Genomic DNA, 23,938 nt, shown 5'->3' with positions numbered 1-23,938 from the left:
ACTATCTTGTAATACAGATATTTGTAAGTCTATTTTTCTCACTAAACATTTGGAGGCAGGGACCATGTGTTCTTTCTTTTTTTTTGAACTTGGTTTTTTGTTATAGTTCAATCTCATCATCCATAAGGGTTACTTTGGTGTCTGCCAAGAACCTCCCAAAGAAAAGGCTAAGTAGCTCAAAATATATACATTTTTTGCAATCATTAATTAAAGTCGAAGTCATTAAGTGATACTATCTTGGAAAGCCATGATGGAAAACAATATGGTGGTTCCTCAGAAAAATTAAAAATAGAATTACCATATGATCCAGCAATCTCACTATATACCCAAAGGAAAGGAAAGCATTATATTGAAGAGACAGCTGCATTTCCATGATCCTTGCAGCATCATTCACCATAGCCAAGATATGGAATCAACCTAAATGTCTATGAGTGGATGAATGGATAAAGAAATGTGATACACACACACACACAATAGGAGACTAATTCAGATTTGAAAAAGAAGGAAATCAGTCAGGCGTGGTGGCTCATGCCTGTAATCCCAGCACTTTGGGAGGCCAAGGCGGGTGGATCACCTGAGGTCAGGAGTTCGAGACCAGCCTGGCCAGCATGGTGAAACCCCATCTCTACTAAAAATACAAAAAAATTAGCCAGGCATGGTGGCACGGACCTGTAATGCCAGCTACTCGGGAAGCTGAGGCAGGAGAACTGCTGGAACCCGGGAGGCAGAGGTTGCAGTAAGCCAAGATTGCGCCACTGCACTCCAGCCTGGGTGACAAGAGCAAAACTCTGTCTCAAAAAACAGAGTGAAACTCCATCTCAAAAAAAAGGGGAAAAAAAGAAGGAAATCGGCCGGGCACAGTGGCTCATGCCTGTAATCCAGCTTGGGAAACATGGCAAAACCCCATCTCTACAAAAAACACAAAAATTAGCTGGGTGTGGTGGCACACGCTTGTAGTCCCAGCTACTCGGGAGGCTGAGGTGAGAGGATCACCTAAGCCTGGTGAAGTCGAGGCTGCAGTGAGAAGAAAGAGACAGACAGAGAGAAAAGAAAGAGAAGAAAAGAGGGAAGGAGAGGGCAGGGCAGGGGAGGGGAGGGGAGGGAGACTTGAATCTAAAATGGTTGAACTCAGAGAAGAGAGTAGAACCCTGGTTACCAGTAGCTAGGGTTGGGGTAAAGAGATGTTTGTCAAAGGATACAAAATTTCAGTTAGATAGGAGCAATAAGTTCAAGAGATCTATTGTGCAACATAGTGACTATAGTTAATAACAATGTATTGTATTTTCAAAATCGTTAAGATGGTAGACTGAAAGTGTTCTCACCACACCAAAAAAAAAAAAAAAGATAAAAATGTGAGGTAATACATAGGTTAATTATGTTAGTTGGGCCATTCTACAAGGTATTACTATTTCAAAACATCATGTTGTGTGCATCATAAATATATACCATTTTTATTACCTAATTAATTAATTAGGGGTTTGAAAGATTGGGGCAAGGAAGTAAAACTTGAAAATGTGACCACGCTGTGTAGCTGTCATCCTCTAGCTTGAGTTGCAAGGCCAGATCCACCCCAGAGCACCATGTGTCCTGATAAAGATTCAGACACCAACCAATTCACACCACCTTTTCAGACTCAAAGTCAGAAGCCGGAAAAGATTTCCTAATGTCTTGATCTACCTCCCCATATCTTTGGTTCCTCTGGATGCTCATCCTATGGATATGAAGGATACTTGTTATTCCACTCGCCTACACACAAAATGGAAGAAACCAATAGGGATGTTATTAGGGGATCGGTGGTGCTGAAAGTCTGAGTTGCTGCAAAATTGCAGGTTAAGCTATTTTATTATCTAATTCCTACTTCCGAGGACTTTTTTTGAGGTGGTGGGGAGCGGGACTGGTTTCTGGCAATGATTTGGGTATTAACCATGTTTTCTGCATTTACATATTTATTATTAATTATTGCAACAGATAATAGAAAATGGCTTTACTCTGCATTTGGTCCAGGAAAGTGTAAGTATTTTCCTATTAGAAGTTTTAAAAGACGCTATAATCATGCAACAAATGATCATCCTTTCCCTTCGGAATCTTCTCTAGCTTCCTCAGCCCTCTGCCTAAACCTGCCTGAAGAATTTCTCAAAGCTGAAGCCAACTCAAATACAAGAAACTGTTAAGGCATAACAATTTACAAAATTTGGTGGAACAACGGAAAATTCTACTCTGGGTGCAGGGAATGGGAGAATCCACCTTCAATATGAACTATTATTCAGTTAATTCAAGATTTTTTTAAAAAACACATCAAAACTGTAGCCTAGAAAATTGATCAAAAATGTTATATCGAATAACTTACTATATAAGTAATATATTTAGTGTAAATCCTGACTAAACTTCCGGACTAATTTGTGTTGGACAGACTAGGCACCCCAAAAACAAGGTAAAGCATTGATTTGCTTTGGACGGCCAAGTTTGTTCGTGGTTATCAGCTCTCTGGAAAGCCTCTGGGCGCTGCTGAAGCCACAGCAGGTTACCTCGGGCGAACCAAAGATGGGGCATTAAGCATCAAGTCCTCCCAAGTCCTGGCTGAGCAGCCAGGTGGCCGCGGTGCCGGTGCCTCCTGCGGCGGTGGCAAAGGCTGGGCTCCCGCGCTTGCCCAGGGCTGACGGGTGGTGCTGAACCTGGCGCCAGCGTGCAGAATCCGCCGGCCCTGCGCGCTGCGCTCCACGTAGGTCAGGAGTAACCCCGGCTCCCCAACTTCCAACCCTCCGGGAGCACCTGCTTGCTTGCGCTCCCGACCAAGGCAGTTGGAGGCCTTTCGGTATGGAGGCCCACCTGCATCACATGCACCTCTCCCTGCTCTTCCGCCAGCCCTAGAAGCTCTCTCAGGAGTCCAGGGGCAGCTCTCTGGGGGGCCAACGTACCAGCCCCAGGACCACCCTCCCTCTCTTTCTACTCCGTGCAAAATGCCGCCTTCAGATTCCCGGGAAAACCTGCCCACTTTATAGAAGTAGCCCATCAAAAAGTGGGGAGGCGAGGGGCGGGTGCACCGTGGACACTCGAAGCCCCCGGCATACACCCCAGACAAAAGCCACGTTCCATGCTGCTCCACCGCCCCCTCCTACTGCTCGGAGTCGGAGTGACTTCTTGTCTCTAGGACGCAGGGCGCCCTCCCTTGGAACCCTCCCCACAAGCTCCAGCCCTTTACCTGAGTCCCGGCCTCTGCGGGGCCTCCGGTACTCAGCACCCGGCGCAATGCCCCGGGCGGCCGGGCTGGTGGTGTGGTGGGGGCCGCGGCCGCCGCTCTCCCGTGCAGCTCCCGGCCCGCCGGGCGGCTATTTATCCGAGCCAGCTGCGGCCCCGGCCCCTGCCGGAGTATTAGGCAATCGGTCCCGCTACGCGCGGCCCCGGGAGCCGCCGCCCTCTGCCCCCACAGACCCGCAGCGGCGGCCGCCACATGGAGCTGGGGAGCCGGCCCCCTTCTCTGGGCTCCACCTTCTCTTTCTCCTCCTCCTCCCCGGGGTTTTCCCTGTTGTCTTTTTCTCCCTTGTCTGTCTTTGCGGGGCACCCCGGCCAGTCTGAACCGGTTGTGACTGCGCGGGTGGTTGGGGGAAGGAGGAGGAGGAGGCGGCGGAGGAGATGGAGGCGGAAAAGCGGGCGGTAGGGGCGCTGCGCCTGCTCCCGCTGCTCCCGGCCGGACCAGGAGTAGGGAGGGCACTGCCCCAGCCGCGGCCCCGGCCCTACCAGGCCTGGAGCCACTAAGGCCACTAGAGAGGTGGGCACTGTCGGCCAGGCGCCCTCTCGGTGCGCACACACGCGCGTCCCCAGGCGCCGCTGTGCCCCCGCCGCCCACCACGTGCCCTGACCGAGCCAGCCAAGGACCGTGCGCATTTCGGGGGAGCCGGGGTCTAGAAATGAATGCAAGTTGTCCTTGGTCTCCCTGGCTCCTGGGGCCACTGGCGCCCTCCTGGCCGGAGCTGTATGCTCAGCTGGCAGTGGTCCCGGAGAAACGGGCACCAGAACTTTGTGGAGTCCGTGATCCTGGGAAGTGAGGAGTGAGGATGCCAAGTGAAGTCCTTTGTGACAGCTCCGCGGGAAAGGAGGGCGTTCCGTGGTGCATACACACACACACACACACAGAGAGAGAGAGAGAGAGAGAGAGAGAGAGAGAGAGAGTGAGAGAGAGAGAGAGGCTGCTTCTAAGGACGTCAGTCTGTCCTGCAGTTGAACTGCACTAACAATACTACCATTGGCAATACTCTCTTTGGCTGAAAGGTAATGGGCTTGTGCGCGGATACAGATGGCTGTTTTATCCCTCAGAGTCACTGCAGCAGCTGGGGGCTGTCCAGAGGTACCAGTGGTTCGCCAGCCGTGGGAACCCTCTAAAGTGGTAGGCACTTTTTGTGTTTCTCTGTGTATGCGTTTTTCTGGGAAGCCGCACCACACTGGGGCCATCAACCACCTTGATGAGAACTCCCTTTATACACTGAAAGTCACTGGTCCTGGCCTAGACGAAGACTCTACACCTGGCAAAGTGTTGGTTTCAGAAATGCTGATCAAGCTGCTGAGCCTCCATTTCCTTGTCTATGAAATTACAAGACTCTTGCCTGTACCATGGAGTCTGTGTGAGATGAGAGTTTAAAAAACCTGTGGAGCCTAGGCAACCATGTCATGTTTTCTTACAGCACAAATGTGGTGGAGGTTCAGTCCTTTTGCCCCCATCAGTCCTTTCTACTCAATTTACTGACTTTCAGGTTAGAGGGAAGAGAATGACCACTGCCAGTCAATAGTATTTTGTTTTGTTCTAAGAAGGAAAAAGAGAAGGGGGGAAAAGTAACAGAAAGAGAGCAAGGCGGTTCCAAGAATAAGTTCTGGAAGGAAAAATGGAGAAGCTATACTGTCAACACCATAAAAAACTTACTTCCGAAGAGGAGAGGGAACACAATAGGGGATTCTTAGGCTGTATTTTTTACCTGGTTTATGGTTACTCAAGTGCGTTCACTTTGTGGTGATGCATTGACCTCTACACTGATAATTTGTGTTCTTTTCTCTATATGTTTCAATGAAAGATTTTTTTTTTAGATGGAGTCTTGCTCTGTTGGCCAGGCTAGAGTGCAGTGGCATGATCTCAGCTCATTGCAACCTCCACCTCCCAGGTTCAAGCGATTCTCCTGCCTCAGCCTCCTGAGTAGCTGGGATTACAGGCACGCAGCACTACACCTGGCTAATTTTTGTATTTTTAGTAGATATGAGGTTTCACCATGTTGGCCTGGTCTTGAACTCTTGACCTCAAGTGATCCACCACCTTGGCCTCCAAAGTGTTGAGATTACAGGTGTGAGCCACCACACCCTGCCAATGAAAGGTAATTTTAGGAAGTCTGTCTTTGATTCAAATACTTCCTAAGCACTAGAGCCCATGTTATCTTGATTGTTGCTCAAACCAATCAATGTATATGAATATGTTTTGGGGACAAGGAGACCGTGCCTGGAAAATATTCTACATCCACCAACTGGTTTCTGAAATTGACACAGGCCTGTTATCACTTGCACCAAGTTTTCCCAGATTTCTTTTGGAGATTTCTTTTGGAAGAAAGAAATCTTGGCCAGCCCTTCCATCTCTACTCAGGCTAACCCTTGCCTATCAACTAAGAACCAAATATGAGCTTGTGCTCACACACAGGCATGCTCCCAGCTTTAGAGAGAAAGACTGGTTCTCAGAGGTCATAAACTCAGATGACTGCAGGGCCAGGTTTCTAATGTAATTAATGAAGTGGCTAGAAGGGAGCTTGGAGGAATCAGAGAGCTGGAATCTGGCCCTGGGGCAGTGTACACTTGGCTCAGGGGACTGTTGCCAGGCTGGAAGGTGAAAATTGCCCCCATCATCTGCAGGAGAGCATTAAGACATGTAAAAGAACTCAGAAATCTAGTTGAGCCCTGACACTTTACTTGTAAATGGAATTTGACCAGGAGAAGCTCAGGATGTGCTCCAGATCACCCTGAGGGTGGGGGAGGCAGATAAGTCAGCAGAGACAAGGCTAAAACCACCTCTCTATGCCCCCACTTTTTTTCCCTCAAGCGACAAAAAATGCAAGATGTGCTTGCAAAGCGAGAATCAGATAAGTTAGATATTGCTGGCTTTACAGCTCTGGCCAACCCTTTGGGTCACTCTCCAGGCTCAGCAATAGTTTCAACAAGAGGGAAAAAGGCAGGCTATTAAATAAGCCAGATTTAAATGAACCTGGCTTTGGAAGAAAAGGAACCTGAGAAATGCTTTTAAAGAAAAGTTGATACAGAGGTGTCAACTAAATAAAAGGGTTCATTCTTTGCTTTGCATTGTTATTATTAAGCATTTATTAAGAACTTCATAATTTGTGAAATGTTCTAAGGTCTCCCTTTCTTAAACTATTTGGCACCTTAGTCCTTTAGAGAATGAGACGGAGCAATTAACATAAAATTGCTCTTTCATCCTTATCCCAGCATGGAAGCAGAAACACTAAACACAGAGGGTAGAGCAAGGTGTTATCAGGTCAGGGGAAGGTGGTACATTTGACGAGCACCTGAGTCACTGGTCCAGTGCTTGCCCAGCTGACCAGACTTTCCTCCCTGACTTACCATGCCGTGCAGGTTTCTTTTCTTTTGACATGATGTTCTTCTCCTGTTATGAATGACAGCATAGCTACAAAGACACTACACTTTGTATTAAAAACAATTAAAGAAAACTGATTTTGTGGTTTTTATAGCAGTTGGCTTGGAGATCTATCTATAAACCATTCTATTAATTCCAATTTATTCTCTCATACTCTAACAGACAAATGGTCAGAAAATAGTAAAAGTGGATAAATCATTCTCTCTTATGCTTATAGAGCTTTTGTTTAAAAGGACAAATTTTCAAATGTTAAAAGTGACCTTAAAGATACACTATATTGTATTTTTACTTGCAGTTCTCCAGAATATCATTTCATATTTTCCTGCCTTTATCTTTCATCATATTATCTGGCTCAAATGATTTTTAATTTAGGGGAAATGGGGAAGATAAATACATGGTATTGTTTTGTTTTGTTTTTTAAAGACATGGTCTTACTCTCTCGTCCAGGCTGGAGTGCAGTGGCATGATCACGGTTCACTTCACCCTCGAACTCCAGGGCTCAAGGGATCCTTCACCTTAGCCTCCTGAGTAGCTGGGACTACAAGCATGTACCACAACACCCAGCTAATTCAAAATATTTTTTGTAGGGACTTGGTCTTGCCATCTTGCCCAGGCTGATCTCAAACACCTGGGCTCAAGCAATCCTCCCTTCTCAGCCTCCCAAAGTGTTGGGGATTATAGGCATGAGCCACCGTGCCCAGCCTGGTTAAGTATTGTTATCTTCACTTTGCAGATGAGGACACTGGGGTTCCGAAAGGTTAAGTTACTTCCCGAGTCACTCGATGGGTCAGTGATGGAGTGGGATTCCGAGCCTGATCTGGCTGATTGTTAAGCCTGTGCTCTTCCCAATCTACTTTAGAAAAATGATTCAAGGCTGGGGAGAGCTAACAATGAGGACTGACTTCTTACACTAATTTAAAGCTTCACAAGAAACCCAAGAAGTAGGTTCTACTAGTATCACCTACCTTTTGCCAATAATGAAAATAAACTAGAGAGAAGCTGAATAATTTGCCCTCAATCACATAGTGAGAGGTGAAGTTGAGGTTTGAATCTTGGTGGCCAGGCCACAAAGAACCCTGCTCTGAACTGTCACTCTAAATTCTCATGAAAGTGGGAATCAGAAACATAAAATTATACCGAATGTGCATATTCTTATGTATAAGGAAAATTAAGGCCTCGTGAGGTTAAGAGAGGTGCCTAAAGTTGGAGGACACCAAAGTGGCTGATACAGAGGCAGACACAGGCAGTGTGAGTCCAGGGTCCACATATAACATAGGACCTCCAGCTGTGCTTACCAAGCTTTATACCAGACTCCAGCAGAGTGCTTGGCACATAGCAGGTTCTCAAAAGTGCACTGAAGGAGAGGAAGAGAAAATTTCTGCATGTGTCCAGTACACTTTAAAGCCATGTTCCACATTTTAAATCCACCCATAGAATCATATGTGTTACAAATTCAGTTTACATGACCTACAGTGTCATCATTAAGGAAGAAGGGTTTACTACCAAAGGCAGAGTATGGAGTTCAAATGTACCAATGGATCCAATTTCTTCTTGTGAAAATACAAGTGGAGTAGATGAATACTATATAAAATAATTTAACAATTTAAATATTTAATATTAATAATTTAATATAATAACCAAAGCTCACATTTTAAAGAAATGACTATGTACAGTGTATTAGGGTCTGGGCAGGAAACAGGATTCATCCCAGATAGTTAAAGAAATCTTAAGGGAAGGCCGGGCGCGGTGGCTCAAGCTTGTAATCCCAGGAACTTTGGGAGGCCGAGATGGGCGGATCACGAGGTCAGGAGTTCGAGACCACCCTGGCTAACACGGTGAAACCCTGTCTCTACTAAAAACCACAAAAAGCTAGCCGGGCGAGGTGGCTGGCGCCTGTAGTCCCAGCTACTCCGGAGGCTGAGGCAGGAGAATGGCGTAAACCCAGGAGGCGGAGCTTGCAGTGAGCCGAGATCCGGCCACCGCACTCCAGCCTGGGCGACAGGGCAAGACTCTGTCTCAAAAAAAAAAAAAACAAAAAGAAATCTTAAGGGAAAAACACTTTATAGCAATGTGGGCAGAGTCAAAAGAACAAACAGGAGGCACCCAAAGATGAGGGACAGTGGGAAGCCTTTACTGCTCCTGGGGCTTCAGTGACAAAGGGAAGACCAAGTGTGCCCATGGCCTGGGCTAGCAGTACCTGAAGGGGGCTGGAATTGGGAAGGAAGGTAGTTTATTCCCAGAGACAAGGCATCAAAATGGGAGTAGAGCCAATACCCTCACCTCTCTCTCTGCTCTCAGATCTCATGGTGGTGCCTACCCTTGGCCAAGCCCAAGCAGAAGGCAGGCATTGAGGGAGCCCGGGGAATGCTGCCCGTAAGGGTTCAGCCTCCCAGGAACAGCGAGTCAAAGAGGGGCAGAAATTGGATTGGGATGGGGGAGGAGGTGGTAAATGAAGAATGACTAGAACCACCAGGCACTGTGCTAAGTACTTTACTTATATTATTTTATTTTCATAATGACAAACTTATGAGGTAGGTACAATTTATTCCATCCAAAAAATGAAAAAATAGAGGTATGGAGATTAAACCGAGGCTGTTTGACTCTGGATTCTGTGCTCTCAACCGCTACTATTTAACCAAGCTGTATTAAAAATAACATTTTCATCTGGATGTGGTGGCCCATGCCTGTAGTCCCAGCTACTTGGGAAGCTGAGGCAGAAAAACTGCTGAAGCTCAGAAGTTTGAGTCCAGCCTGGTCAACATAGTAAGACCCCCAACTCTAAAAATAAATAAATAAATAAATTTATTTATTTATTTATTTATTTATTTATTTTTTATTTTTTATTTTTTTTGAGATGGAGTCTCACTCTGTACCCCAGGCTGGAGTGCAGTGGCCAGATCTCCACTCACTACAAGCTCTGCCCCCCGGGTTCACGCCATTCTCCTGCCTCAGCCTCCCCAGTAGCTGTGACTACAGGTGCCTGGCTAATTTTTTGTATTTTTAGTAGAGATGGGGTTTCACTGTGTTAGCCAGGATGGTCTCGATCTCCTGACCTTGTGATCCGCCCACCTCGGCCTCCCAAAGTGCTGGGATTACAGGCGTGAGCCACCGCGCCCGGCCAGTAAATAAATTTAAATGATATTTTATAACTACTTACCTAATTAGAAACTACTTAGCTAGTAACATACATGCTCTGTGTTTGTCACATAACTGTATCATTGTCATCACTCCTATTTTAATAAATTTGCCCTAATTTCATCAGCAATTCTCCTATAGTCAGTCTCATAGATTTTATGTTGATTCTATTATCTTAAACCTTCTATCTTTTTCTTCAGTTCTGGAGATGTGCCGTATTTGTTATCTACAACATAAATTCCCATGTATGAAATACAAAATATACTGTCATTTTATTTATTCATTCATCAAATAATTCTTGTAGCCCGGGCATGGTGGCTCACACCTGTAATCCCAGCTACTCAAGAGGCTGAGGCATGAGAATCACTTGAACCTGGGAGGCGGAGGTTGAAGTGAGCAAGGATCGTGTCACTGCACTCCAGCCTGGGCCACAGAGTGAGACCCTGTCTCAAAAAATAAAAATAAATAATAAATCTTGTTTATCTTATGCCAGGCATCATATAAAACAAAGGAGGTTGCAATCTAGGAAAGAAGACTGACAGTAATTACCAGAATGGGCAAACCATCCCAATCAGGGAACTTGTACTATGTTAAAGAAACAGTCCGAGGCACTGCTTGGCTTGAGAAGGAGGCATTCCAAGACAGAGAGGAGAGCATCTGCAGAATCTTCATGGCATGAAAGACTCCCATGGTATGCTAGGGAATTACAATGGATTATTACAAATGATTGAAAGTCAGAGTATTTGTGGGAAGGGGAACGTAAACAAGCATACGGCTTTTGAATGCAGTTAACAGTTCCCATCTCCTGGCAGGATAGCATAAATTGGAGAACTTTGAAGGACCCAGGTTCATTTAGAGATCTCGTTGGTAGGGACTATGTATTCTCATGAGGAAATTAATGAGCTCCATCCTTGCAGAGTTTTATTCAAAATTCAAAGTCCCAAAAGAAAGTGTGACTGGCCTGGTTTGGGCCATGTAACCATCTCTAAGCTAGGAGAAGACAGGGCACTTTGAGAGTACTCACTGGGGGAGTGATACTTCTCCAAAAACAAACTGGGATGCTGACTAGCCAAAAAACAACAAGTGTCCTCTACAGTGGTTTAGACCATGGAAGTTCTCATCTCCACATGAAGAATATCCGGCGAAGGAGAACCATTGAAACATTCTAAACAGAGGAATGACATTGTTGAATTTGTGTTTCAAGGTGATCACTCTTAGAAACCATGTTGGAGGATACACTGACTGGGAAGGAGACTAGTTAGAAAGCTGCTTTAATAGCTGAGGCAAAAGATAGGAAAACTTAAAATCTATAAAATTATAAAATGATATAGGGACCAATTCGAAAGATTGAGAAGTACCACACAACTGGTAGTGGCTGTGATTAGTAAAGATAAAGGTCTAAGATAGTTTCTGGATTTCCAATTAGAACTTAGAATAAGAAGAACAAAGAATTGCTAGAAAGTGAGGGAAGTGTGCCTCACATTGCAGGATCCTCTAGAATAGTTCCAGTTTCAAATATGATATCTCATCATTCCAATAACAAAAATTTCATGAAACTCCAGCATTATTGAATCTAAAATACATCTTCAAGATTTCTTTTGCAACTGGCAATAGTACAAAATTATTTTGTCAAACTCAGTTTCTTGATTTGTGGCTTGGAAAATATAATCATAGATCACTGAAGAGATGCAACAGAAACAAAAAACCTATGAGATACCAGTATATTGAGGAATGGTGTCTGGTAAAGCAAGTGCTAAAGTTTCACTGGAAATAGGACTGTCCTAACCAAGAAGAATCAGAAACTGACGATTAGGCTAAAGAGGTCTTAGGGAAAAAAAGACAATATCTTTTGGCAGTAAGAAGCTAACGTCTGTCAAACTCCAGGGGTAGAGCTGGCTCAGATAGAAGCATGACAATAGCTCCTTTAACTTCAACCAAATATATCACTGTGGATTTAGATTAAAAGTCATTATGTTTCCAAATCTACAGAGAGGTATGGTCCATGGTACAAATACTTGAATCCATCACAAAGACTCTGGTACCTACCAATCTAAGGCTGAATTGATCGTCAACATCATGCACAATGATAATTATGGGCATTTCCTTTTATTGAATCTGGTCCTTCAGACATCTTTGGAGGCACAAAGAAGCTGCTACTGGATGTTTTAATTCCTAGGGTATTTTTTGTCTTGATTATTTCTCTTAGTCACATGTGGTCATGAATGCTCTTTTTTTTTGGCATTCTTTTTTTTTATTTTTTATACTTTAAGTTATAGGGTGCATGTGCACAACGTGCAGGTTTGTTACATATATATACATCTACCATGTTGGTGTGCTGTACCCACTAACTCGTCATTTACATTAGGTATATCTCCTAATGCTATCCCTCCCCCCTCTCCCCACCTCACGACAGGGCCCAGTGTGTGATGTTCCCCATCCTGTTTCCAAGTGTTGTCATTGTTCAATTCCCACCTATAAGTGAGAACATTCAACGTTTGGTTTTCTGTCCTTGTGATAGTTTGCTCAGAATGATGGTTTCCAGTTTCATCCATGTCCCCACAGAGGACATGAACTCATCTTTTTTATGGCTGTGTAGTATTCCATGGTGTATATGTGCCACATTTTCTTAATTCAGTCTATCATTGATAGACATTTGGGTTGGTTCCAAGTCTTTGCTATTGTTAATAGTGCCGCAATAAACATATATGTGCATGTGTCTTTCTAGCAGCATGATTTATAATCCTCTGCGTATATACCTAGTAATGGGATGGCTAGGTCAAATGGTATTTCTAGTTCTAGATCCTTGAGGAATCGCCACACTGTCTTCCACAATGGTTGAACTAGTTTACAGTCCCACCAACAGTGTAAAAGTCTTCCTATTTCTCCACATCCTCTCCAGCACCTGTTGTTTCCTGACTTTTTAATAATCGCCATTCTAACTGGTGTGAGATGGTATCTCATTGTGGTTTTGATTTGCATTTCTCTGATGGCCAGTGATGATGAGCATTTTTTTCTTGTGTCTGTTGGCGCATAAATGTCTTCTTCTGAGAAGTGTCTGTTCATATTCTTTGCCCACTTTTTGATGGAGTGGTTTGTTTTTTTCTTGTAAATTTGTTAAAGTTCTTTGTAGATTCTGGATATTAGCCCTTTGTCGGATGGGTAGTTTGCAAAAATTGTCTCCTATTCTGTAGGTTGCCTGTTCACTCTGATGGTAGTTTCTTTTGCTGTGCAGAAGCTCTTTAGTTTAATTATATCCCATTTGTCAATTTTGGCTTTTGTTGCCATTGCTTTTGGTGTTTTAGTCATGAAGACCTTGCCCATGCCTATGTCCTGAATGGTATTGCCTAGGTTTTTTTCTAGGGTTTTTATGGTTTTAGGTCTAACATTTAAGTCTTTAATCCATCTTGAATTAATTTTTGTATAAGGTGTAAGGTAGAGATCCAGTTTCAGGTTTCTACATATGGCTAGCCAATTTTCCCAGCACCATTGATTAAATAGGGAATCCTTTCCCCATTTCTTGTTTTTGTCAGGTTTGTCAAAGGTCAGATGGTAGTAGATGTGTGGTATTATTTCTGAGGGTTCTGTTCTGTTTCATTGGTCTATATCTCTGTTTTGGTACCAGTACCATGCTGTTGTGGTTACTGTAGACTTGCAGTATAGTTTGAAGTCAGGTAGTGTGATGCCTCCAGCTTTGTTCTTTGGCTTAGGATTGTCTTGGCAATGCGGGGTCTTTTTTGGTTCCATATGAACTTTGAAGTAGTTTTTTCCAATTCTGTGAAGAAAGTCATTGATAGCTTGATGGGAATGAATGGGGATGACATTGAATCCATGAATTACCCTGGGCAGTATGGCATTTTCACGATATTGACACTTCCTATCCATGAGCATGAATGTTCTTCCTTTTGTTTGTGTCCTCTTTTATTTCATTGAGCAGTGGTTTGTAGTTCTCCTTGAAGAGGTCCTTCACATCCCTTGTAAGTTGGATTCCTAGGTATTTTATTCTCTTTGAAGCAATTGTGAATGCGAGTTCGCTCATGATTTGGCTCTGTGTTTGTCTGTTATTGGTGTATAGGAATGCTTGTGATTTTTGCACATTGATTTTGTATCCTGCGACTTTGCTGAAGTTGCTTATCAACTTAAGGAGATTTTAGGCTGAGACGGTGGGGTTTTCAATGACAAAGATGTCATCTGCAAACAGGGACAATTTGACTTCCTCTTTTCCTAATTGAATACCCTTTATTTCTTTCTCCTGCCTGATTGCCGTGTCCAGAACTTCCAACACTATGTTGAATAGCAGTGGTGAGAGAGGGCATCCCTGTCTTGTGCCAGTTTTCAAAGGGAATTCTTCCAGTTTTTGCCCATTCAGTATGATATTGACTGTGGGTTTGTCATAAATAGCTCTTATTATTTTGAGATACGTCCCATCAATACCTAATTTACTGAGAGTTTTCAGCATGAAGGCTGTTGAATTTTGTCGAAGGCCTTTTCTGCATCTATTGAGATAATCATGTGGTTTTTGTCTTTGAATGCTTTTTTTGAGACTGCTGAATCTGAACCTGAGTCTTAGGAAAAGGGCCCTGGAGATTAGCAGGTGCAACCTCATATTCAATGTAGGATTTAATCTTCTAATTTTTCAGATGAAGAAACCCCAAGAGGTTAAAAGAAGCAGAGAGCATATAGGACCATATAGGACAAGAGCACAGACCCTGAAGCCTAAACTACCTATTAGCTTCTTAATCTTGATGAGGGTCCTTGTCTTCTTTGTGCCTATTTCATCATCTGTAAAACAGGGAAAATAATACCTACCTCAAATGGTAGTTGTGAAGATTCACGAATTAAACCAGAAAAAGTGTTCAGAACAGCCTAACACATAGTAAGTAAGTTCTATATGAGTACTTGTTTTCATGAGTATACCAAAGAATCCTATGGCAAGTAAGGTTCTGAACCTACCTATACTAAAGTTAAAAGAAGAAAATTCTATGCAGTGACAAATTTACAATGACTACACATGGATGTCGTATGCACTATCCTTTTCTCTCCATTACACAACTGGCATCTGAGTTATTCAAATTAATCCAAGAAGTTTCTGTAGTGACAAGCAGGTATGGTAACCAGTTCAGAGAATCAAAGTCCAGAGACCAAAATAGTCTGAAACATGGCCTTTTGATGTGAATTTAAATAGAATTAAATCACTCCTCAGGCATCATCCTCCTTCCACATCACATCAATATTTCTATAACTCGGGTACATCTTCTGTCAACTGTGGTCTTAATGAAGTAAAGGATTGGATTCTGCCTTTGATATAATTCTTGGAAAGGCTGCTAGTTCAACTTTTCTTTGGCCGGTCAAGATTGTTTTTTAACAGGTTCTCTAGCCAATAATGTTATAATATATACCAAATAAATTAAGACATGAACATTGCTGTGAGGTGGAAAAATAAATACCTAATGGAACTCCTGTGGTGCTGACAACTGTAATTTGCAAAAGGTTTGACTTACCAAGTATGGCCCAAATGGCTTATTTTATAAAAAGAAGTATGTAGCTAATGAATACCCAAAGCAAAACACTCAATATGCAAGGAGCTTGCTTGTGGAACATTAGCTATGATAATTATTTGTAGTACACAGTGTTCCTTCAACCCTGCAGTAATAAAGTAACCTCTTAAAGTATAAAATAGCAATGAAAATATTCATCACTGCACACATGCCTGGCATAGAGTAGGTACCCAATGATTTAGTAGGTAAATAAATTTAATGACTGCCAATTAAAAAGTGTCTCATGTTAACTTGGCTCTTTGTTACTTGACCTAAGGCATTTGAAGAAAATGTGAGGAATTTCTTATGTAATTAACTATCTAATATGTAATGGGTAATAAGGAACCCCAATAATAAGGTATATTGTTACTAGATGGCATAAAAAATAAATTTAAAGAAAATAAATGAAAGTTTTAAAACTCAAACCTCTTAGTTTAGTGTGAGTTTTAAAACTTCCATTTATTTTCCTTAAATTTCTTAATTTCATAATCTGTTTATTTAACATTTCAAAGGCTGAAAATTATCAGGTGTCAAAAATGTGCTTCCCGTCCTAGAGATTAGGAGAAAATCTTTTCAAAAACTATAAAACTGGGGCAGCCACTTCACAAAATAGCCTGGCAGTTCCTCAAAAGGTTAAAGATAGAGTCACCAGATGAGCCAAAATTTCCACTCCTGGGTATATAACCAAGAAAAATGAAAACATGCCCTCACAAAGACTTGTGCATGAATGTTCATAGCAGCATTATTCACATGAGCCAAAAAGTGGAAACAGCGCAAATACCCATCAGCTGATGAACAAATAAAGAAAATGTGGTATATCCATACAATGGAATATTATTCTGCTGTAAAAGGTACTTGTAAATGTCACAATTTATAAGTACAAAAGTACTTATAAATGCTAAGTGGAAAGAAGCCAGATAGGAAAGGCTACATGTTATATATTCCATTTATATGAACATTGCAGAATTAGGTGAATTTAGAGGCAGATAGAAGATTACTGGTTGCCTAGGGCTGGGGAGGGGGACCTGCTTGGGGAAAATGGGGAGAAGCTCCTAACATGTACTAATGAGCATGGGGTTTCCTTTTGGGATGATGAAAATTTCTAAAATTGATTGTGATGATGATTGTACAACTCTGTAAATATGCTAAAAAGCATTAAATTTTACACTTTAAATTGCATGTCAATTGTATGTCGAGTGAATTGTATGGTATACGAATTACATCTCAATAAAGCTGTTACTTAAAAAAAATACAAGAGATGTAACTTTAGCTCTGCTTGTGTGTGTGTGGTTTTTTGTTTTTTTGGGGTTTTTTTTGCTTTCTTTTTTTCTGATTCTTTTTTTTTCTATTTTATTGTATTTTATTTTTACATGAATAAGTTCTTTAGTGGTGATTTCTGAGATTTCAGTGCACCCATCACTGGAGCAGTGGACACTGTACCCAATGTGTAGTCTTTTATCCCTCACCATCCCCTACCCTTTCCCCCAGTCCCCAAAGTCCAATGTATCATTCTTATGCCTTTGCATGCTCATAGCTTAGTTCCCACTTATGAGTGAGAACATACGATGTTTGGTTTTCCATTCCTGAGTTACTTCACTTAGAATGATGGTCTCCAATTCTATCCAGGTTGTTGTAAATGCCATTATTTCATTCCTTTTTATGGCTGAGTAGTATTCCATGGCTTGTGTGTGTCTGTGTGTGTGTGTATATATGTGTGTGTGTATATATATATATTAAAAAAAACAATTTCTTTATCCACTCATTGATTGATGGGCCTTTGGGCTGGTTCCCTATTTTTGCAATTGTGAATTGTGCTGCTATATACATGCATGTGAAAGTATGTTTTTCATATAATGACTTATTTTCCTCTGGGTAGATACCCGGTAGTGGAATTGCTGGATCAGATGGTAGTTCTGCTTTTAGTTCTTCAAGGAATCTCCACACTGTTTTCCATAGTGATTGTACTAGTTTACATTCCCACCCATAGTGTAAAAGTGTTCTCTTTTCACCGCATCCGTGCCAACATCTATTATTATTTGATTTGATTTTTTTATTATAGCATTCTTGCAGGAGCAATGTGGTATCACATTGTGGTTTTCATTTGCTTTTCTCTAATCATTAGTGATGTTGAGCATTTTTTCATATGTTTGTTGGCCATTTGTATATCTTCTTTCAAGAATTGTCTATTCATATCCTTAGCCCAATTTTTGATGGGATTGTTTGTTTTTTTCTTGCTAATTTATTTGAGTTCCTTATAGATTCTGGATATTGGTCCTTTGTCAGATGTCTAGATTGCAAAGATTTTCTCCCACTCTGTGGGCTGTATGTTTGCTCTGCTGATTGTTTCTTTTGCTGTGCAGAGCTTTTTAGTTTAATTAAGTCCCATCTCTTTATCTTTGTTTTTGTTACATTTGCTTTTGGGTTACAAGTCATGAAGTCTTTGCCTAAGCCAATGTCTAGCTTATCTTCTAGAACTTTTATGGTTTCAGGCCTTATATTTAAGTCTTTGAATCATCTTGAGTTGATTTTTGTATAAGGTAAGAGATGAAGATCCAGTTTCATTCTTCTACATGTGGCTTGTCAAGCACTATTTGTTGAATAGGGTGTCCTTTCCCCACTTTATGTTTTTCTTTGCTTTGTCGAAGATCAGTTGGATGTAAGTGCTTGGCTTTATTTCTGGGTTCTCTATTCTGTTCCATTGGACTATGTGCCTATTTTTATACCAGTACCATGCTGTTTTGGTGACTATGGCATTATAGTATATTTGAAGTCAGGTAATGTGATGCCTCCAGATTTTTTCTTTTTGCTGAGTCTTTCTTTGGCTATGGGGGCTCTTTTTTTGGTTCCATATGAATTTTAGCATTGTGTATTCTAGTTCTGTGAAGAATGATGGTGGTATTTTGATGGAAATTGCATTGAATTTGTAGATTGCTTTTGACAATATTGTTATTTTTACAATATTGATTCTACCCATCCATGTATGTCAATTGAATTGTATGATATATGAATTATTATCTCAATAAAGCTGTTCCAAAAAAATACAGCAGATATAATTTTAGCTCTACTTGTGGTTTTCAAAAATATGTCAAAAAAGCACAGCCTTTAAATTAATCTAGTAGAGTAACAGAGTTGCTTAATATTGTGCCATGTTAGGGGTCAGACAAGATCAGGCTGGAATAACCATGAAAAATTGCAACCTTCAGATAGAGGATTCACTGTTTAATGTAAGTTGTGACATATGCTGGCACAAAGGACACAGAACAACACATAGGGCCAGGTGCAGTGGCTCACGCCTGTAATCCTAGCACTTTGGGAGGCTGAGGTGGGAGGATCACCTGAGGTCAGGAGTTCGAGACCAGCCTGGCCAATATAGTGAAACCCCATCTCCACTAAAAATGCAAAAATTAGCTGGGCATGGGGGTGTGTGCCTGTAATCCCAGCTACTTGGAAGGCCGAGGCAGGGAGAATCACTTGAACCCGGGAGGCAGAGGTTGCAATGAGCCAAGATTGCATCATTGTACTCCAGCCTAGGTGACGGAGTGAGACTCCATCTCAAAAAAACAAACCAACAAACAAACAAACAAAAAATACATATATAATCTCTATCTTCTGCCATTGGAAGGTTTCCCTAACTATCCAGGTTGCAGGATAAATGTCAGAGAAATTTTGTAGAAGCTGATTTTTATCAATCCTGAAAAATTAGCTCTCCGCTTACTCACTAAGCTGTAGTCACAGTGAGCTTCTGTAGTATCTTTATTAGCAGTGTGAAAGTCTGTTCTCATGCAGCTATTAAAGACATACCTGAGACTGGGTAATTTATAAAGAAAAGAGGTTTAATTGACTCACAGTTCCACAAGGCTGAGAAGGCCTCACAAGCATGATGGAAGGCAAAAGAGCAGCAAAGTCATTTCTTACATGGTGGCAGGCAAGAGAGTGTGTGCTTCATAAAACCATCAAATCTCATGCGACTTATTCACTATCACAAGAACAGCATGGGGGAAACCGCCCTCATGATTCAATTATCTCCACCTGGCCCTGCCCTTGACACATGGGGATTATTACAATTCAAGGTGAGATCTGGGTGGGGACACAGCCAAACCATATCAGCTTCCTAATGCTTTAATGAGTTCTACCTACTCCAGGGCCTTTGTATCTGCTTTCCTTGGGATCTGAGCCCTCACTCTTCCTCCAGGACTCCACCTAGCAGGCTCCTCACCAGTCAAGTCTCTGCTTCAATATTGCTTTCTCAGGAAAACTTTCTTAGCTCCTGCTGGTGAAAATATTCTTCCTCCACCTAAGCTCTCTCTTTCTTTCCTCTGTTTTATTTTCTCCACAGCACATGAAATTCTCATGTGTTTATCAACTTCTTGCCTGCCTTCCTCACTGAAAACAAGCTCCATAAGAACAGAGGCCTCACCTGCCTGGTACTCTAATACATCCCTGTACCTACAACACTGCCAGGTAGGCTAAGGATACTTGATAAATATTTATTGAGTGAATGATCTCCATGGTACAAGTTATAATCAACTTCCATATACAACACCCAAAATGATAAGCTCTGTAGTCGAGATCGCACCTTGTACAAGAGTCCAGAGAACAGTCTCTATCTCTAGCTGCCTACTGGCTGAAAGGTCAAATGAGTCTCTTGGCTCACACTGGAAACCTAGTTGGCCACCAAGGGACTTCCCGTGCCTTAGCACTAATCCTTCCTTACCCTAGTCTCAGGTCAGATGGCAGAGCGCTCTCAGGGGCCTTTCCTGTGGGTTTATAAATAAGTCTGGGCTCATAATTGATCTTAGACTGGCCTACATAGCATCTTGCCCTGAGTTTGCTCAGTGAGCAGGACAGCTCCCAGTAAGATCAGTAAACAGTCACGCAGAGAACAGCCCAGAACAACACCCTGGGTCTAAGTGGTCATACAAACTCCACACATTTAAGATCCCCTCTGAAACCTTCCCCCCACCATCTCTATAAAGGCAGTTCATCCCAGTTATGCAACAGACTTAGGAATTGTTCATTCTTACTGGAACGGCTCTCTGGCTTACTTTTCCTGAAAGTCATTTTATTCAAGTGGACACTCAAATGTTACCCCATCTACAATCCTTAATGAGTCACTCAATGCTTCATAAACTGAAGAGTGCTGGTCACACAAGAGGCATTATTATAAAGGCCCAACAATTGGAAATTGTTTCCAAATTATACCAACACTTGTGAGTTCTTTGAAAACAAATTGCTTAAAATAGTATTTGAAATTTTTTAATTATTTAAAAAGTTACATTAGAATGATTTTTATGGGTACAGCTTTAATTTATTTGGGTACTAAACACAGAACAGTGATCTGAGACTCCCATTTACAAGGCCTGACTTCATATTTAATAACACAAAACAATGGAGCTTTGCCAAGACCAGTTCAGTTGGGGAGACCCTAACCCAGTGGCGCTAGAGGAATTAAAGACTCACACACAGAAATACAGAGGTGTGGAGTGGGAAATCAGGGGTCTCACAGCCTTCAGAGCTGAGAGCCTCTAACAGAGATTTACCTACATATTTTTTGACAGCAAGCCAGTGATAAGCATTGTTTCTATAGATTATAGATTAACTAAAGGTATTCCTTATGGGAAACAAAGGGATGGGCGGAAATAAAGGGATAGGCTTTGGCTAGTTATCTGCAGCGAGAGCATGTCCTTAAGGCACAGATAGCTCATGCTATTGTTTGTGGCTTAAGAATGCCTTTAAGCGGTTTTCTCCCTGGGTGGGCCCAGTGTTCCTTGCCCTCATTCCGGTAAACCCACAACCTTCCAGCGTGGGCGTCATGGCCATCACGAACATGTCACAGTGCTGCAGAGATTTTGTTTATGGCCAGTTTTGGGGCCAGTTTATGGCCAGATTTGGTGGGGGGGCCTGTTCCCAACAGAGCTTAATGACTAGAGAATATATATGCCATTTTATTACAGACTGAAACCTTAGAGAAGAGAAAACAGTTATCTGTAAAGTAAGACCTTGCAAACGGTCTTCTGACACATTTAGGACAGATGCAACAGGTTGCGTTTTCACTCACTGAATCCTTGAGTTTAGGATTGGGGTGCCTCATTACAGTTCAAACCTCTTGTCTTCCAAATGAGGAAGCAATGAGGTAATTAAATTCTCTGACTTGTTCCGAGGCAGAATAACTGAATGGTTTTAATCATTTAACAACAGGATTCTAGAGGCAGATGGTTTTGAGTTGGGGGGTCTTGGTTCTCTCACTTTCTAGCTACATCACCACAGTTAGGATGTCCTATATGAACCTGGGCATTTTACTTATTTCTCTGAACCTGCATTTCCTCATCTATGAAATGGAAATACCTCATATACTTGTTAGTACAGATTGTTTCATAATGTATGCAAAAGACAGCACAGTACACTCTAATTCTAGATACTGACATACAAATAAAAGGGGTTCTGGAAGGCATTTTCTGGCCTCTCTTCTCAATTCAGAATAATTTCTTCAAGGAACTATAGCACTGGGAAGAATGCAAGTCTACTTGAATTAATACCAAGAGATTATGAAATTAACAGCACAGAGATATCTGTGCTCAGGTATGCCATTCTTATTAGTGGCAAGTTAAGAAACACCATTCACTTCAGTTGGAGGGTTAATTATTATAACAGCACAGGTGGACATTAAGTTCTATGAAACATCACAGAAATCTACTAGAGGAAATTATGTTACCCAATCCATATTGTATACATACATATTTGCCATGGATATTGTTACAATCCTTTTCCAATTCTACTAAAGGCAGTCACAGATTCCTTACCTCGAAGAGCTACTCTTGTCTTCCTAATGTTTATAACAATGACTTAGATTTACATAACTCCTTTCCGGTATGCATTTTCATGTCAGTTTCAGCCCAGTTCATTTGACATTCACACATTTCTATGTGATACGCAAAGCATATGGTATTTGTGCCATTTTTGTTTGTGTCTCTCTTTATTTTAATGCAGGAGGAGTATGAGACCCAGAGATATTAAGCAACTTGTCCAATTGTCACATAGCTCAATAGCCAGAGCAACAAGATGGCAGGAACACTTAGTCACGTGAGCTTCGCAGGGCTTCTCAAACCCTAAGATGTGTATGGAACACTGGGGATCTTGTTACAATGTGGATTCTGAATTCAGTAGGTCTCAGGGAGACTAGGATGCTGAATGCCTAACAAGCTCCCAGAAGTTGCCACTGCTAGTAGTCTTTGAATCATCTCTCACTCTATCCTTCATAACACCGTAAGCATGTCCTTCCCAATACTTCCCCCAGTTGTAATTGCACCATTTGGGTATTCATTCATGTTCCCCACCAAGCTCTGAACTCCATAAGAACAGTAGCTGTGTTTTGTTTACAACTCGGCCTGGCTGCCCAGCACAGTCTGGCAAAAAGGAACCAAATGAATATTTTTGAAGAGTGAAAAAGAATGACCTATTGCCAATTATAAAGCCACAACACTTGCATATTAAGACTCTTATTACTTGTTGAAAAAGGATGTTTATCATGTATCTTTTCTTGTCTCAAGTCACATTATGATACCTAGTTGTAATTTCCAGCTCCCAAAGTAACATAAACAAAAGATGCCCTGCGAGGTCAGCCAGTTTAGATCTATACCTCCAGCAGAACTATGCCTAGGTTCCAGTGGAACACAATCACCTCCTTGGGCCAATGTGATGGGTTAATGTGAGGTCATTCTAAGTGTAAGGGGTAGTGTAAGTTTGAAGGAAGCCACATCACTTTTGCTCCCACCTGAGAATAATAATGACAGCAATCTATCTTAGGTTAAGGATTTCGCATAGGCCAGGGACTGTACTAAGCACTTTGCATCAGTTACCTCATTTCATTTTCTCTACAACCCTATGAGCTAGGCTCTCATTTTATAAGTAAGGAAGCTGAGACGTACGGCTGTCAAACTATAGGAAATGACCCAGGCAGTCTGGCTTCAGAATAGATGATTCAAATCACCTTGTCTACTGCCTGGAAGCTCCCAGAGAAAAGAAACAACTGCCTGAAAATAGGAGTAACCTGATAACGGGTTCCAACAAATCTCAAATATACGGGTTTGGGGAGAAACACATCACATCAACAGGAGGTGGTCCTTATACCCAAAACGTAGTGTCTAATAATATAGTGTAGAAGAATAGGATGTTCTGCTACTGTTTTCAATTAACACTCAGTTGGACTCTATTTGGTTTGTGGTTAAATATACAACACTGCTGACAGGTTAAGTAAGAGCTGGTTAAAGGACATGTCTCAAAGGTCCAGATTCCTTTCACACTTAATTAGCTCTCTTATGAAACCTTGCATTAATGATTGGACCACATCAAAGAAAACAGTTATCACATAGAAGAAATCAGAATTTCGTTGAGTATGCGTGTACGAAGAAAAAACTCAAAAAGTCTAAAGGACAGAGAGCATTTGTTTTTTAAAAGCTTAAAAAGTAGAAGTTCAATAGTTATATTTTAATACTGTGAGATAAAGTGGACATGGAGAAAACAGGGAAAGAGAACACATTTTCGAGTGGAATGTAAGAAAAAAGTAAACCTGCTCTTTCTTCTTGATAAAAAAATTTTAAAATATGGAATAAGAAAGTAGAGGCAATATTAAATA

General features: G+C 41.8%; 1 protein-coding gene and 1 long non-coding RNA gene across 2 annotated transcripts in view; one reads left to right on the top strand and one right to left on the bottom strand.

Annotated features, from left to right (window-relative positions):
* SLC16A9 (solute carrier family 16 member 9) overlaps positions 1–3,683 on the bottom strand; it is a 60,597-nt gene extending 56,914 nt beyond the window's left edge. The window contains exon 1 of the mRNA XM_007963378.3: positions 3,200–3,683. The gene's annotated coding sequence lies outside the window, so the exon portion shown is untranslated. The remainder of the gene's footprint in view (positions 1–3,199) is intronic.
* The window catches only part of LOC140712407 (uncharacterized), a 38,913-nt gene continuing 18,657 nt past the window's right edge, over positions 3,683–23,938 (top strand). Inside the window, exon 1 of the long non-coding RNA XR_012093990.1 lies at positions 3,683–4,381. This is a non-coding gene — a long non-coding RNA (uncharacterized lncRNA). The remainder of the gene's footprint in view (positions 4,382–23,938) is intronic.

The sequence above is a fragment of the Chlorocebus sabaeus genome, chromosome 9 (genome assembly GCF_047675955.1).
Source record: "Chlorocebus sabaeus isolate Y175 chromosome 9, mChlSab1.0.hap1, whole genome shotgun sequence".
Classification (NCBI taxonomy): domain Eukaryota; kingdom Metazoa; phylum Chordata; class Mammalia; order Primates; family Cercopithecidae; genus Chlorocebus; species Chlorocebus sabaeus.
This window is presented reverse-complemented; position numbering and strand designations above follow the sequence as displayed.